This window comes from Mirounga angustirostris, unplaced genomic scaffold, assembly GCF_029215605.1.
Source record: "Mirounga angustirostris isolate CCGP_5_RB_7025 unplaced genomic scaffold, mMirAng1.0.hap1 SCAF_13, whole genome shotgun sequence".
Taxonomy (NCBI): domain Eukaryota; kingdom Metazoa; phylum Chordata; class Mammalia; order Carnivora; family Phocidae; genus Mirounga; species Mirounga angustirostris.
The window spans coordinates 4,433,488-4,446,418 of NW_026991721.1; the positions used below are offsets into that span (position 1 = coordinate 4,433,488).

General features: G+C 56.0%; 1 protein-coding gene across 2 annotated transcripts in view; it reads left to right on the forward strand.

Moving 5' to 3' along the window:
• The first annotated feature begins 3,081 nt into the window (after nt 1-3,081).
• CPT1A (carnitine palmitoyltransferase 1A) overlaps nt 3,082-12,931 on the forward strand; it is a 51,601-nt gene continuing 41,751 nt past the window's right edge. For both annotated transcript variants that reach the window (XM_045893104.2, XM_064576061.1), the window contains exon 1: nt 3,082-3,241. The gene's annotated coding sequence lies outside the window, so the exon portion shown is untranslated. The remainder of the gene's footprint in view (nt 3,242-12,931) is intronic.

The following is a 12,931-nucleotide window of genomic DNA, read 5'->3' on the forward strand; positions in this document are numbered from 1 at the left end:
AACGTGTGGACAGAACAGTAGGATTTCTGGATTTGCTTTAAAGAAATCCAGAGGCAGGGCTGGGGTAGAGACAAACAAGTTTGGCCCTCGCTTAATAATTGTTGAACCTGTGGGGCACCTGGGTGGCTCAGTTGGTTAAGCGGCTGCCTTCAGCTCGGGTCATGATCCCAGGGTCCTGGGATCGAGCCCCACATCGGGCTCCCTGCTCAGCGGAGAGCCCGCTTCTCCCTCTCCCTCTGCCTGCCACTCTGCCTGCTTGTGCTGTCTGTCAAATAAATAAATAAATAATATCTAAAAAAAAAAAATAATAGGGCGCCTGGGTGGCTCAGTTGGCTAAGTGACTGCCTTCAGCTCAGGTCATGATCCCAGGGTCCTGGGATCGAGTCCCGCATCGGGCTCCCTGCTCAGCGGGAAGCCTGCTTCTCCCTCTCCCATTCCCCCTGCTTGTGTTCCCTCTCTCACTGTGTCTCTCCCTGTCAAATAAATAAATAAAATCTTTAAAAAAATAAAAATAAAAAAAAAATAGTAATAATTGTTGAACCTGTTTTGTTTGGTTATCCAGGACTTCATGATACTGATCTCGTTAATTTTTATATGCTTGAATTTTTCCATAAAAAGATATTTTTAGAGTAAAAAAAGGGGGGGATTTCTTAGTGATAATAAAGACAGTAGAGTAGGTGCATTAAAAAAAGAAAAAGGTTTCCTTACTGTCACAATAGGCAGCGGCTACAGTATGTTCCATTCAAACTAGGGAAAAAATTGAAAAAACAAAACAAAAAAACCCAGAGCTTGAGAAAGATTACTCCAGTTTCTGAGGCCAACTCAGATATTTTGGCCCAGAGGATCAGACAGGCCTGGAGCTCCCCAGGGGCCTCGTTCCTGGGCTTTTTGTTAATAGCGGCTGCCAAGCCGCCCTGGGGAGCTGCAGTCCCGGGGAGCAGAGCCCGGGGAGGGGGATGAAGTCTCTACGCTCTGGCTGGGATTGCATGCTGGCGGGCGTGGGCTTGCTTAGGGCAGCCCGAGAGCCCAGTCACCGGGGCACAGGGGATTGCGGTGACCCAGTGGCCCCGCGGACCGCGGTCCTGCCCTTGCCCCTGCTTCGCCTGGCCTGCAGGTGGCACTGAGGTGGCGCACTGGGAGGGGTGCCCAGCCAAGGCCGCAGAGCCCTGGGAACATCCGGGGTGCAGGACTCATCCCGGGGGGGCGGTGTGCACGGCAGGACTCGAGTGAAGAAGAAAGTGACCTTGGGCCGGGACCTGCACACGGGGTTCCAGGGAAAGGAGGGAAGGGCATTTGAGGTGAGGGTGAGAGTCCAAGGCACAAGCCAGGAAGGCCTGTGTGCTATGATTGTGGAGCAGAGGACGCAGGTGCAGGGCAGTCGCACGCTCTGTGCTTTCTTGGGCCCAGCCCACCTGCTTTCTTGGGCCCTGAAATCTTGAGGGGAGGGAAGGGGAGGGCGTCGCAGCCTGGGACCCCTCGGGGCCAGACAGGAGCCAGCAGCGGCAGGAAATCTCCAATTTCTAACTTCAAAGAAATGCAAATTAAAATAAGGAGCGTTATCTACACCCTCTCCTTTAAGATTGGCAAAGATGAAAAGAACGGATAGTGACCGACAGCGCTGATGAGCTCCTGGAGACGGCTCAGTTCCCACGCCTCGGTGGGAATAGATGTTAGTAAGCTTTTTTGCGGGTGGCTCAGCAAGTGACACCAATATGTCACCAAAATGTCACAGGCGCCTGCTCTCTGACTTGGTTGCTCCTGCAAAGAGAAATCAGAGCTCAAAGAGGCACGCCAACAAGCCAGTGCAGGTTTTTTTTATACCTGCAATGGTGAAAGGGGGGTCTAAGTGTCCATGGGGCGCGTTAAACACTGCGAAAGAGGAGGTCATCTCCGTCTCCACAGGGAACTCTGTCCACGACATAAGCCAAGGGAAAACAAGAGTGTTACAAACAGCACCTGTCCTATGACTTCATTTAGAACAGCCCAGAGAGTGTGTACCAAGAGTTAACCGCAGCAGTGGTAGTGAGGGGGGCGGGAACAAGAGGGAACTTTCATTTTCTCTTCTGAACTTTGCAGTGGTAATCACCAAATAATACAGACCGAAAGATGGCCGCAAGCATGGATTTTTAATAGCCAGAAGAAGTCATTGACCTTTAGGAGAGCCAGGTCTCTGTTCATAAAACTGGTGCATTTATGGAGCACCTGCTGTATGCAGGGCCACCAGCTAGGGCCTGGGAGCACTGCAGATGAAGAGAGGGAAGGGTGCGGGGGTGGGGGTGGGGGGAAACACTGCCCCGTCTTTCCTGAGCGCCCTGTTCCCCGCCCCCACCCCTTGGGCCTAGACTGCTGGGATCTGCCAGTGAGCAGTGGCCACTCCTGGCCCCTCTCCTGAGTTCAGTGACCCACACAAGGGTCTCTCGGTCACTCTGTCCCCACCTCCAGGCATGTCTTTCCTGGCACCTACAGTGTTTAGGCGCCTGAATCATTAATTTACCAAATCTTATCAAAGCCCCCGAGGGAGGTATTTTTCTCCCAGTTAGATGAGGAGGAGGCTCAGAACGGTCGCCGGAATCCTCAGTAGCGCGCGTTGGCTCCGCGAGCCACGCTGCCTCCGGATCGCCTCAGCTGTCACTCCAGGGATAAGGTCCGATTTGGGGCTTGGGCTGTGGACTCAGACCTGGCCCCAACGTCGGATCCATTTTCTTAGCTGTGTGATCGTGCTTAAGTTGGTGATCCTTCCGCAGCCCCGGCTGGGATCAGCTATTTATAGGGGGTGCTTTTAGGATTATAGGCGGCAATGGCTGTAAAGGGCTAGCCTGAGCCAGGCACCATGCTAAGCGCCTTTATGGGCTTGGCCCAAATGAGTTGGCCCATTTTTCAGATGAGAAAACAGTCTCCAGGGTGAGGAATCTCGCCCTGGGCCCCATGCTGGCAGAGGCGGAGGCGGCGTGCCCCCCAGCAGCCTCAGTTTCCTCACCTGACGGGCTCCCCTAGGAGCCGCCGAGGCCCCGCCCCGTCCAGGTCCCGCCCCCCGCCCCGCGCGGGGAGCCTCAGCCCCGCCTGCACCGCAGCCCCGCACGCTTCAGCCAATCGGCGGCGGCCGGCGTCGGGTGCACTCCGCCTCGCCCGTGGCCCTCCGGCCTCCGGCTCTCGCTCCCTGCGCGCTCAGTGCGCTGCCTCCCCTGCCGCCGCCGCCGCCGCCGCCGCCGCCGCCGCCGCCGCGCCTCCGTTCGCTGACTCGGTAAGGCTGGGCCGAGGCTGCGCGCGCGGGGACGGCGGGCGGGCGAGCGGGCGCGGGCCTGCGGGCTGCGGCGGCTTCCAGGGTAGGGCGCGCGGGGACTGCCAGGGCCCGGACCCGGGCGGGGGCGGGGACAGCGGCGCGGAGGGGAACCCCCAGCATCCCCCCCCGAACGGCGGGGTTCGTCAGGAGCCCAAAATGGGAGCGCGGCGGGGACTCCCCACCGCCCGCCGTGGGTTGGGTCGGGGGCGCCCGCCCGGGGGCCGATCTGCGCGGGGGCCTCCCGTGCGGGTTTGGTGCGGCAGCGGGAGGGATGCTCAACCCTCCGGACTTGGCAGGATGCGCCAAGCTCGGGACTTCCCATTTACCAGGAGTGGATTGGGTCTGGGGGTACGCCCGAGGGGTCGGTCGGCCCGCCGGTACAGTGCAGGAGCTGGAGGGATGCTTGGGTCTCTGGATTTGGCAGGATGCCTCGGGCCTGGGGCCACGAGGGACGCCCGCTCCCTTTTCGTCTCATCCCACCCCTCTCTTAGGAATGGATTGGGTCTGGGGGTCCGTCCGAGGGTCGCTGAGGCTGCAGGAGGGATGCTCGGCCTTCTGGACTTGGCGGGGCGCCACCAACCGCCTTTCGATCCCGCCGCATCCCTTCCCCCTCCGGGGGTGGATTGGGTCTGGGGGGCCGTCCTGGGGTCGCGGGCTGGTCCCAAGCGGGAGCTGGAGGGACTCTGGGGCCTCAGGACTCCCCGGTGCGCCGTCCACCCTCTTCCCCGCGGCTGCCCCCGCATTGCAGCCGTCGGGACACGCCCTTGACGCGGGGCTCCCGGCGCGGTCCGAGAGCCCGCCGGGATCGAGATAGGGGCGCCCGGCCGGGGTCCCCGCTTGCAAGCGCCCCCCACCCCCTGGTGCGGCGCTGGGCGCAGGGCAGGTGGGCGCGGAGAGTCTGCCCAAGGTCGCGCCGGGTCCCCGAGGCGCCGCGCGGGGATGGGGGAGGGGCGTCACGTGACCAGGCCTAGGCTCCCTTGGTCCGGGAGCCCGGACGGCGCGGTCAGGGCGGCGGAGCGACCCGGGCCCCGACGGACGCATCCCCTGACTTCAGCTCCCTCGGCGAGCCTGCCGCCAGATCGGTTCCTTTCGTTTTGTTCGGAAAGGCCGTGGGTCAGAGTCTTTGCAATGTAAATTGGCGGTTGGTTTTCGTTCCAGCTGAAGGGAACGAAGGTGAGGCCCGACCTTGCTTTTTTTAGGGTTAAAAATCCCGAGTAATTAAGCAGGTTCAATACAGAACAGACTCAGTACTCCCTACTCAGGACAAGGCTTTCGGTTCCTCTCGTGCTCCCTGTGTTGTTAAACTATTTTAAGGGCAGATTGTTGTGGGAAACTGGTAACTTTGTAAGTTACCGAATAAAATGAAAATCTGTTTAACCTTTTTGAAACGTATTTTGTTACACCATCTTCTTGCACCGGCGTCCGGTTTCTGGTCATTCCAGATATTCAAGCGTGTTTATTTTCTTCCGAACCTCAAACCAAGTGATTAAAACATGGCCGAACTCACTGGTCTTTTATTTGTGCCAGCAAACATCATCACCCCCCCCCCCCCCGCCTTCCCAAAGTATTTAAGGTGACTCGAGATAAGTGTGGCGGACAGAGGAGGACGTTAATGCCGATGAGCGTGCTGATCGTTGAGGCGAGGCGGTGTCTGGTTGTGAGTCCTCTGGGCCATCGTGTCTGATACGAACTGGATGCAGCCCTCAGAGCGCGGGTTTTGGGTGGTTCTGCTTCTGTGCGCCGGGGTGGGGGTGGGGGTGGGGGGGAGGTGGGGGGAGCTCCTTTCGCCTACAGAGGACCGGTTTCCTTCCGGTGAGGCACTGCTAGACCTGACCTCGCACGCTGAACTCCCATCTGCTGGAATGAATCAGAGAAAAGGGCCATCTTTGGGAGTGCACATGCTTCGTATCAGAGTGGCAGAAACTGGCATCATGCACAGGCCAAAATAACCTTTCGAGTTTGCACTGAAAACAAGGGGCCTAACCCAGAGGCCAAGGGAATAAACCTGGTGTCCCTGCTGCTGCCGTCCTTGGCCCGACCCTGGACCAGTGGTAACCCAGCGGTCAAGCCTGGGCCTCCGGGGAGTCCCCGGGGAGGGCCCGCGCTTACGCAACCCTGGCCCCTCGTGCCCATTCATAGAAACACTGTTCATTTTCCCTTGGGCTCCGCAGCGAGTCCCTTCCGGACGCGCCTCGGGCGCGCCGGGGCGCCGTGCCGCTGGGGGATGGCATCGGGCGCACTAAGCCCGTAACTGTCCCCAGCGTTGGCCGCGCAGCGCTCGTCCTTCCCAGGGAGAGGCGCTGCGTGTCGCCGGGGAGGAGGACGGCAGCGCCGGCGACGCGCGCCAGCTCGCTCCGGAAGGTCTCTCGAGCCGGGCGGGCGGAACAGGATCTGAGCGCCCGGGACGCGCCAGGCCGGGGGCGGGGCTCGCGTTGACCTTTCCCCCACTTTTCTCCGCCGTCACGTGACGCCCGCGGTGGGGGCGGGGCGGGGCGCGCCAGCCGCAGCTGCGGGCGGTGCCCTCGAGGACGCGTTCCAGGCGAGCAGTTAAAGACGCAGCCTGAGCTCCGAGGGCGGTGGGAAGGTGGGAGGCGGAAACGCGCGCCCGCTCGGCCCGGGCTGGCTCTGCGCTTGGATTCGGAGCGGTTTCTCCTTTGTTGGGGAAGAGGTTTAGTCACTCTGCGTGGTTAGGGCTGGCGGGCCGGGGTTCTGCCGCTGCTGGAAGCCTCAGCTTCACTTCCGGAAGAACTGGTGCTTTTTGGGTTTAAAATAAAATCGGCGTGTTTAGAGTGTTTCAGAGATTCCCCGTCCCTTCCTCTAACGGGGCCCTTTTTCCCCAATGGCGTGAGCCACTCCTGAGTCCCCCCGCGGGGACTTTGCTGTTGTAAAGATAAGCAATACGAGCACACGGTCCAAAATGAAGGCGGTGCATATGGGAACAAAGCGCAGCGTTGGCCTCCGCACCCGGGTCCCCGCTCCAGAGACAGCCGCCCTAACAGTCTTTTTGATGCCTGTAGAAATAGTCTAGTCTGTACAGGTCGCGGTTTTTTTTTGTTTTTTAAGTCTGTTAATGAACGCAACTAAGGAGTATGTTCTGCTCGTTGATTTCTGACATTCTGTTGCCTCTCGGGAACTTCACCTTTTACCCCATGCAAATACTGGATGGACCTTGGCTTCCCAGCAGACCCTGGGCTGAAGCCAGCTGACCTTTTTGGGTTGAGGTGCTTCGGACCCTCAGTTCTCCGGAATGTCCGCCTTTAATGTTCTGTGGGTTGTTTTTCTGCTTAGGAATGTTTTTGGAAGTTAATAATTGAAAGAACTACTGCGGCTGCGATAGGCTTGCGTCTCTGGGTGTACGTACAGTGTGATACTTGCCACCGTGAAGGGTTGGGACATACGGTGGCCGCTGCTGTCCTTGGGAAAGATTATCCACTGCTTGTTGGACACCAGGTTATTTAGGTAAAAAAGAGAGGACGCCATACCTCGAGGGTGGTGGTTGACCCACCCATCCCAGGAACCTGAGTGTCCCTAAGTCCCACCTGCTACCTTTGCTTCCCATATGGCTCTTAAACTCGCCTTCCTCCTCATTCCTGTGAGCCAGAGTGGGAATTCAGACATTTATGGGCTGGAAGAATGCTTGAGACCCTTTCTCCGCTTGATTGCTGCAGCCTTCTGATGCGGTGGGGTCTTCTGGGGCAGGGAAGTCCATGCGAGGGAAGCGGTTGGGTTCCTCCACTTGGTGCCCTTGCTTTGCCTTGTTACCATGGTCAGGGATTTCTGGGTGGGAGACCTGCAAGCTCGTTACTTCCCACATCAAGGGACTAGTGACCCTCTCCTCCCACAGTATACTGGCTTCCTCCGAGGTCCCGGGGCTCTTGATTCCCAGGGCGCACACCAGGGTGCCCTTGCTTTGCCTTGTTACCATGGTCAGGGATTTCTGGGTGGGAGACCTGCAAGCTCGTTACTTCCCACATCAAGGGACTAGTGACCCTCTCCTCCCACAGTATACTGGCTTCCTCCGAGGTCCCGGGGCTCTTGATTCCCAGGGCGCACACCTCTGTTCGTTATGATGCCCCGGTGGGAAATCGGCTCCATGAGGACCGGGGATGTCAAGTTTCTGAGGAGTCAAGCTAGGGGTTAATTCCTTCAATTTAGAAGCCCCTCCCACCTCCTCCCACTGCCCCACTAAAAAGTAATACATGTTTATATTAAAAGCAAACATAAAATAACTTTGCCCTTAAGAAATTGTCTTAGGCTAGAACTCAAACTTTACTTCTCATGAAAGCCTTTCTCATTTATGAGATAATGCATCTGTCACTAATTTTCCTAAATGTCAGCTCCTCTGCTGCCCTTAAAAAGACTTAACGTGAAGAGTTTTGGTTTCTATTTTTTCAAACACGCCCTATTGCACAACGGGAGGTACAAGAAGGTATCCTAGAAATGAACCAGGAGCACTGCTGCAAGCTGAAGGCCAAAGTTAAGTGGTCTGGGAGGTATCAGATGCGGCAGGGCGTGGGGGGGGGGGGGGCGGGGAGAGTGAGCGGGGAGGGGTCTGGCGTTAAGAAGGAGGAGGCAGATCCACATGGAAACCCACGTTCCTGGAGCATGGGACGGTTGGGAAGGTACACTGTGTTCCTGCATTAAAGGCCTAATGTGGTGTTGGGTCCATCACTTGATGTGGGGAGTGGATATTCTGCATGCTTTATGTGCCAGGAAACAATCTTACGATAAGGCGATGACATTTGCTCAAGGTCTCTGTCTCTCTGTCTCTCTTTCTCTCTCTCTCATGCACACACACAGGCTGAGTAAGTGGCAGAGCTGGAATTCGAGTCCAGATCTGTGTTCTCCAAAGCTTGTGCTCCGTCCCTGTAACAGGCTGCTTTCCAGACCCCTGTGCAGGCCGAGGGCCTGGGTGTTAGAATCCCCCCCCACCCCCCGTGCCCGCTGGATGTGACACTGAATCAGCCGTGTGTGTTTCTGGGTTTCCAGTTCCTCATCTGTCGAGTGGTGCCTCTGACATCTGTCCTTCTGTCTCATAGAAGGGGATCCAGTAAGAGGCCAGATGTGAACATAGTTTCAAGGGTGCGAAATGGGCACGGGTTCTAGCAGATAATATCATGACCGCAGGCAGGTTTTATGGATACGACTGAGCGCTCCAGTCCCTGGACTGGAACTGGGGCTTGACGAGTTCAGTTGCGCTTCTGGGTGTAAAGGTGAAGAACATGCGTGGGAGATCCACCCTGCCCCTGGTTTTAGGAACATTTGTGGGAACAATGTCCTGGTATGAGGAGAGGTTCAGGGGTCTCTTCCAGCAGCAGGACCGCTGTTGGCGTGGCTGGAGGCAGGTGCTTACCGGTATGCATCTGGAGAAAAATACCTGAATGGATAGAGCAGGTAATTGGGGCCTGCCTAGACATTCTGTTATTTTCTTTATAAAAATGTACCTTTGGTGGGGCTCCTGGGTGGCTCAGTCCGTTGAGCATCTGCCTTTATCTCGGATCCTGATCTCAGGGTCCTAGGTTCAGCCTCATCTCAAGGCTCAGTGGGGAGTCTGCTTCTTCCTCTTCCTCTTCCTCTGCCCCTCCCCCTGCTTGTGTTTTCTCTCTCTCTCAAATAAATAAAGTCTTTAAAAAAAAATGTGACCCCCAGTGACGTTTCCTGAATTCTTTGCTCTTGCTCAGATCATATTTCTCTATATTTATCTGATTAGTTATTACTTACTGAAGTAGGGCAGTATCAGGTATAAATTTGAATTTGCTTTATTTTAACGGTAACTCAGTGGGCAGAACCCGTGTTTTTCTGGAGCCGTAAAACAAAGTATAATGATTCAGAATTCTTTCTATAATCTGCCTTGACTCTGCATATTTACCCCATAAATATGAATGGTGTATTATCATATACTTCACCGCGATACATTAATTGTATGGCCAGTTAATTAATGCAAATATTGAATGCCCTGTTATGAATTCAAGAGACAACATTTCATTAATGACAGTTCCTGCACCTTTCTTGTACATGAAGCCCTCCCAGAGATGTCAGGTGAGTTTTGAGTCTCCCATTCTTGCTTCTAAGATGCCTCTGTCAGGTTAGGGAAATGATCTGTATTTGTATAACACTTACTGAGAAAACACGACGCAGTTATGGAGAATCCTGTCTGGACACGGCTCAGAGAGCGTATTATGCCTACACACAGGTGGAGAGGGGCCCTTTCTGTTGATCTTCCCTTTACTGCTAATTTTTGCCTGCCCTAACTTCTCACCCTTAATGTGAGCTTGATAGCAGGAATACTAAATACCGAAGGAGCAAGAAGGAACCTGAGCAAAGTCGTGAGCCCTGCTCCACATGCAGGTCTGGGGAAACCCCTGGGCTCCGTGATAGCCTTCCGGAACCTTCTGGGTATTTTCCTTGAAGTGCCGCGGGGAACAACACTGAGGCTGGCCTGGGTGCCACCTTGGTAGCCCTACTTGGCAGGAACATGAGCCATCCTGGAGGCAGAACCAGCTTTGCGTAGCCAAGCAGAACCCTCCCAGGCCCTGGTCGCTGGACCTTGGAAGAACAGGCCGTCGATGACCACTGCTCTGTCCTCCAGGAAAGCCCAGGCTGCAGGCTCTGCCCGCGGTGTCTCCTCTCGACAGTTTTTCCGGGGGGGTGGCCCGAGTGTCATCCAGCCGCCCAGCTTCCTCCCTGGTGAGGGGTCCAGGCTGTGCTCCCGGAGACCTTGCCGGGTGTTGCTGCTGCACTCAGCCGTTGCTTCCTGTGGGTAACCTTTCCTCCGAGGAATCCCAGTGCAGCAGCTGCTGACCGCTAGAGGAAAGGCGCCGCTCTTCGCCGGATTTTCGTAGTAGGCAGGGCCCACTGCTCCTGCGTGCAAGCAAATTGTGCAATTCTCGTGGAGTGACTGGTGCCTGCGAATAGTTTTAGCGCTGGCACCCATCGTGTTTGTAGTTACTGTAGTTTTATTGCCGACTGCAATCACATCGTTTCGGTTACAACAGAGTGACCTAATTTTATATTTGTGTAGCTTTAGGACTCTTGCGTGGAACTTTTAACGGAGTACCTACCACTTAACTTGGCAGATGAGCATGTGGGGTTTGGAGCTGGATGTGAGTCTGATCCCCAGCCCTGGGGGTTGCTGGCTGTGACCTTGGGCAGGTGTCTTGACACCCTCACGTTGGTCTGCTCCTTGGAAAATGAGTGCCCATCTCTAGCGGGAATGAAATGGGTCACGCGGGTGAGATGCGTATCATCTTGTCCAGCCTGTGCCAAACAGTTTGGTAGAAGGAATATTTTGTACCTTCATTGTTAAAAGCACAGAGACCAATCTGTATGCCGTTATCTGTCTATCTGCCTAGCTACCTTCCTCTCTCCTTATCTGTTGGTTGAAAGACCTCAGGGCAGCACATAATTACATATTTTGGTTGGATATCACACAACAGGTTTTATTGTTTGTTTATTACGGAGGTGATTTCCACATCTGAATTTTCCCCGGGCCTGTTTTAGAAGCTGGCTAAGCACTTTGCATTGTGCTGACCTTTCACCTCCTTTCCTTAGCCCGCTGCCTGTCCTAGAATCCGAGGGGTGGGGATGGCGCTGGGCCAGTCTTCTCCTGGAGGGGAAGGGGACCTGGCTCAGGGATGGCTGGTGTTATGATTGGCGGGCCGCTGACCTTGTAGTCAAAGAGTTGTGGTGAAAAAGAATTAGTTGATTGAGGAGGAGGAGGATGGAAGGACAAAGTAGGCACATCTGAAAAACAGACCAATTTATTGGCCAGAGATTTAGGGAGTGGCATTGGTCAGAGTTATCAAAATTAAAGTAATCTGACTGAAATTGAACAAGGTGGGGTAACATCCCCCCTCCCAGATCGTTCACTTGGCATTCAGTGTTGGAGAGCTGTGGTCCTCAGTGGAGTCAGGGTTGAACAAGGACTCGTGTCCTGGAGACGCCCCCCACTTTCGTTGGGATTGAGTAGATGAAGAGTCACCAGCCAGCCAATGTCAGGAGAATCACCAGATGAAACTGGTAGAAATCTGTTCTCCGGGCATGTGAGCTCAAAGGCCGCCCTATAGGAGGGGAGTTTGAAGCTAGGTGTGAAGCCAGGACATGGGAATGGAAAAGGAGCAGAAGGCACCCCAGCTGTGAGTTGGAGTTAGCAGGCCCCCTGGTCATGGTCAGGGGGGCCTGGCCCAGGTGGGGGACCGGGGCAATGGGCTTGGGAAGCCGTAGGAACAGCCACATAATAGACCAGCGATGTGAATTTATAAAAATTGTGGTAAATAGGTCGTTGCTGTCAACCAGAGTGCCTTACTCTGGATCTTGGTGTCTTTCCAAGAGCGGATTAGGGTAAGATGCTTAAGCGCTCTGGTGCAGACCTTGGAGGATCTCTCTCCTGTAGTGGCCTTCATGATTTCTAACGTCGCACCATCACATGGTGGCCATGCTCAGCCTGGGGGTGGGGCCCCCAGGTATGTTCCAGGCAAGGAGGTTCGCGCAAGCTCACATCGAATGGGGCTCCCAGGTGGGCTCTGCACCTGACGCGGCCCGAGGGGTTGTCTGCAGTGCCCGGGAAAACAAACAGGTCCACAGCCCCGCAGCCTGCCAGACCACAAAGATGGAGAGGGCTTTCTGTCTTCCGCACGTCGGATAAATTTCTTCATGTCTCCACGCAGCTGGGGGCTGCTGCCTCACGTGGCCACTTCCAGTTTACCCCTGAGCAGGTCTGGCAGGTGCAGAGGGAGAGGTGGCCTTACATCAAGAATAGTCCCCAAGGGGCCTTCCCTGGGGGCCCAGCCAGAACTGGGGGAGGGGCAGCAGCCAGCTTGTGCTCCCGGAAGGTGCTTCTGTGATCACTCTGTTACGTCCTGCTCAGATTTCTGGTCCGAAGGCCTCCGGGAGTTGCTTGGTGGTGATTCCAGGGAACAAATGAGTGACCGAAAGGGGAGTTCAGCTCTCTTTTCATGCATCCGTGTTTTCTTTGCAACACCCGCCCCCCCCGGCCCCCCCCTCCGGTCCTCTCTGCTTCTCTCGCCCACATTCTCATGAGAACTCGGGGCACAGGTGTGCATCCTGCCGAGCAGGTGGATCCCAGCGGTCATGCCATGTACACTTTGTCCCCGGAGAAGCCACCCCTTTGCACCCAGGTAGTGGGTGTTCAGCGGGGACGGTATGGTGCAGGGACAGGGTCCCTTTCCAGATGATCAGGCTCTGCTGCTTGCACCCAGCACAGGGGGGAGGCACAAAGAGAGGATGCTCCAGCCTGCGGGTGTCTGGGCCTGGCAGCCAGTGGCGCGGTTACAGTAGGAGAAACTGTGCGAGGGTATATGAAGGATGAGGGATTCTTTTGCACTTGACTGGCTTTAGTGTCCAGTGGAGGCGTGCGTGAGACGCAGTCGTGTGTGCAGGTGCAAGTTAAAGCCCCAGGCAGGGTCCCGTGGGGGGCTGACTCCTGGGGTGCAGAGTGGCTGGAAGAAGAACCACTGACCCCCAGCTCAGAATCCTGAGAATCCCTGAGAGGGGCAAGCGGCCGGAGCCGAGCAACTCTGAGAGTCTGTGTGCCTGGTCGCCTTATCCAGGAGGAAGAGGACATTGAAGGAGGCCAGCGCCCAGAGGCTAACAGAGGCGAAGGGTTTAGTTGTGGACCGCAGGTGGGCCGTG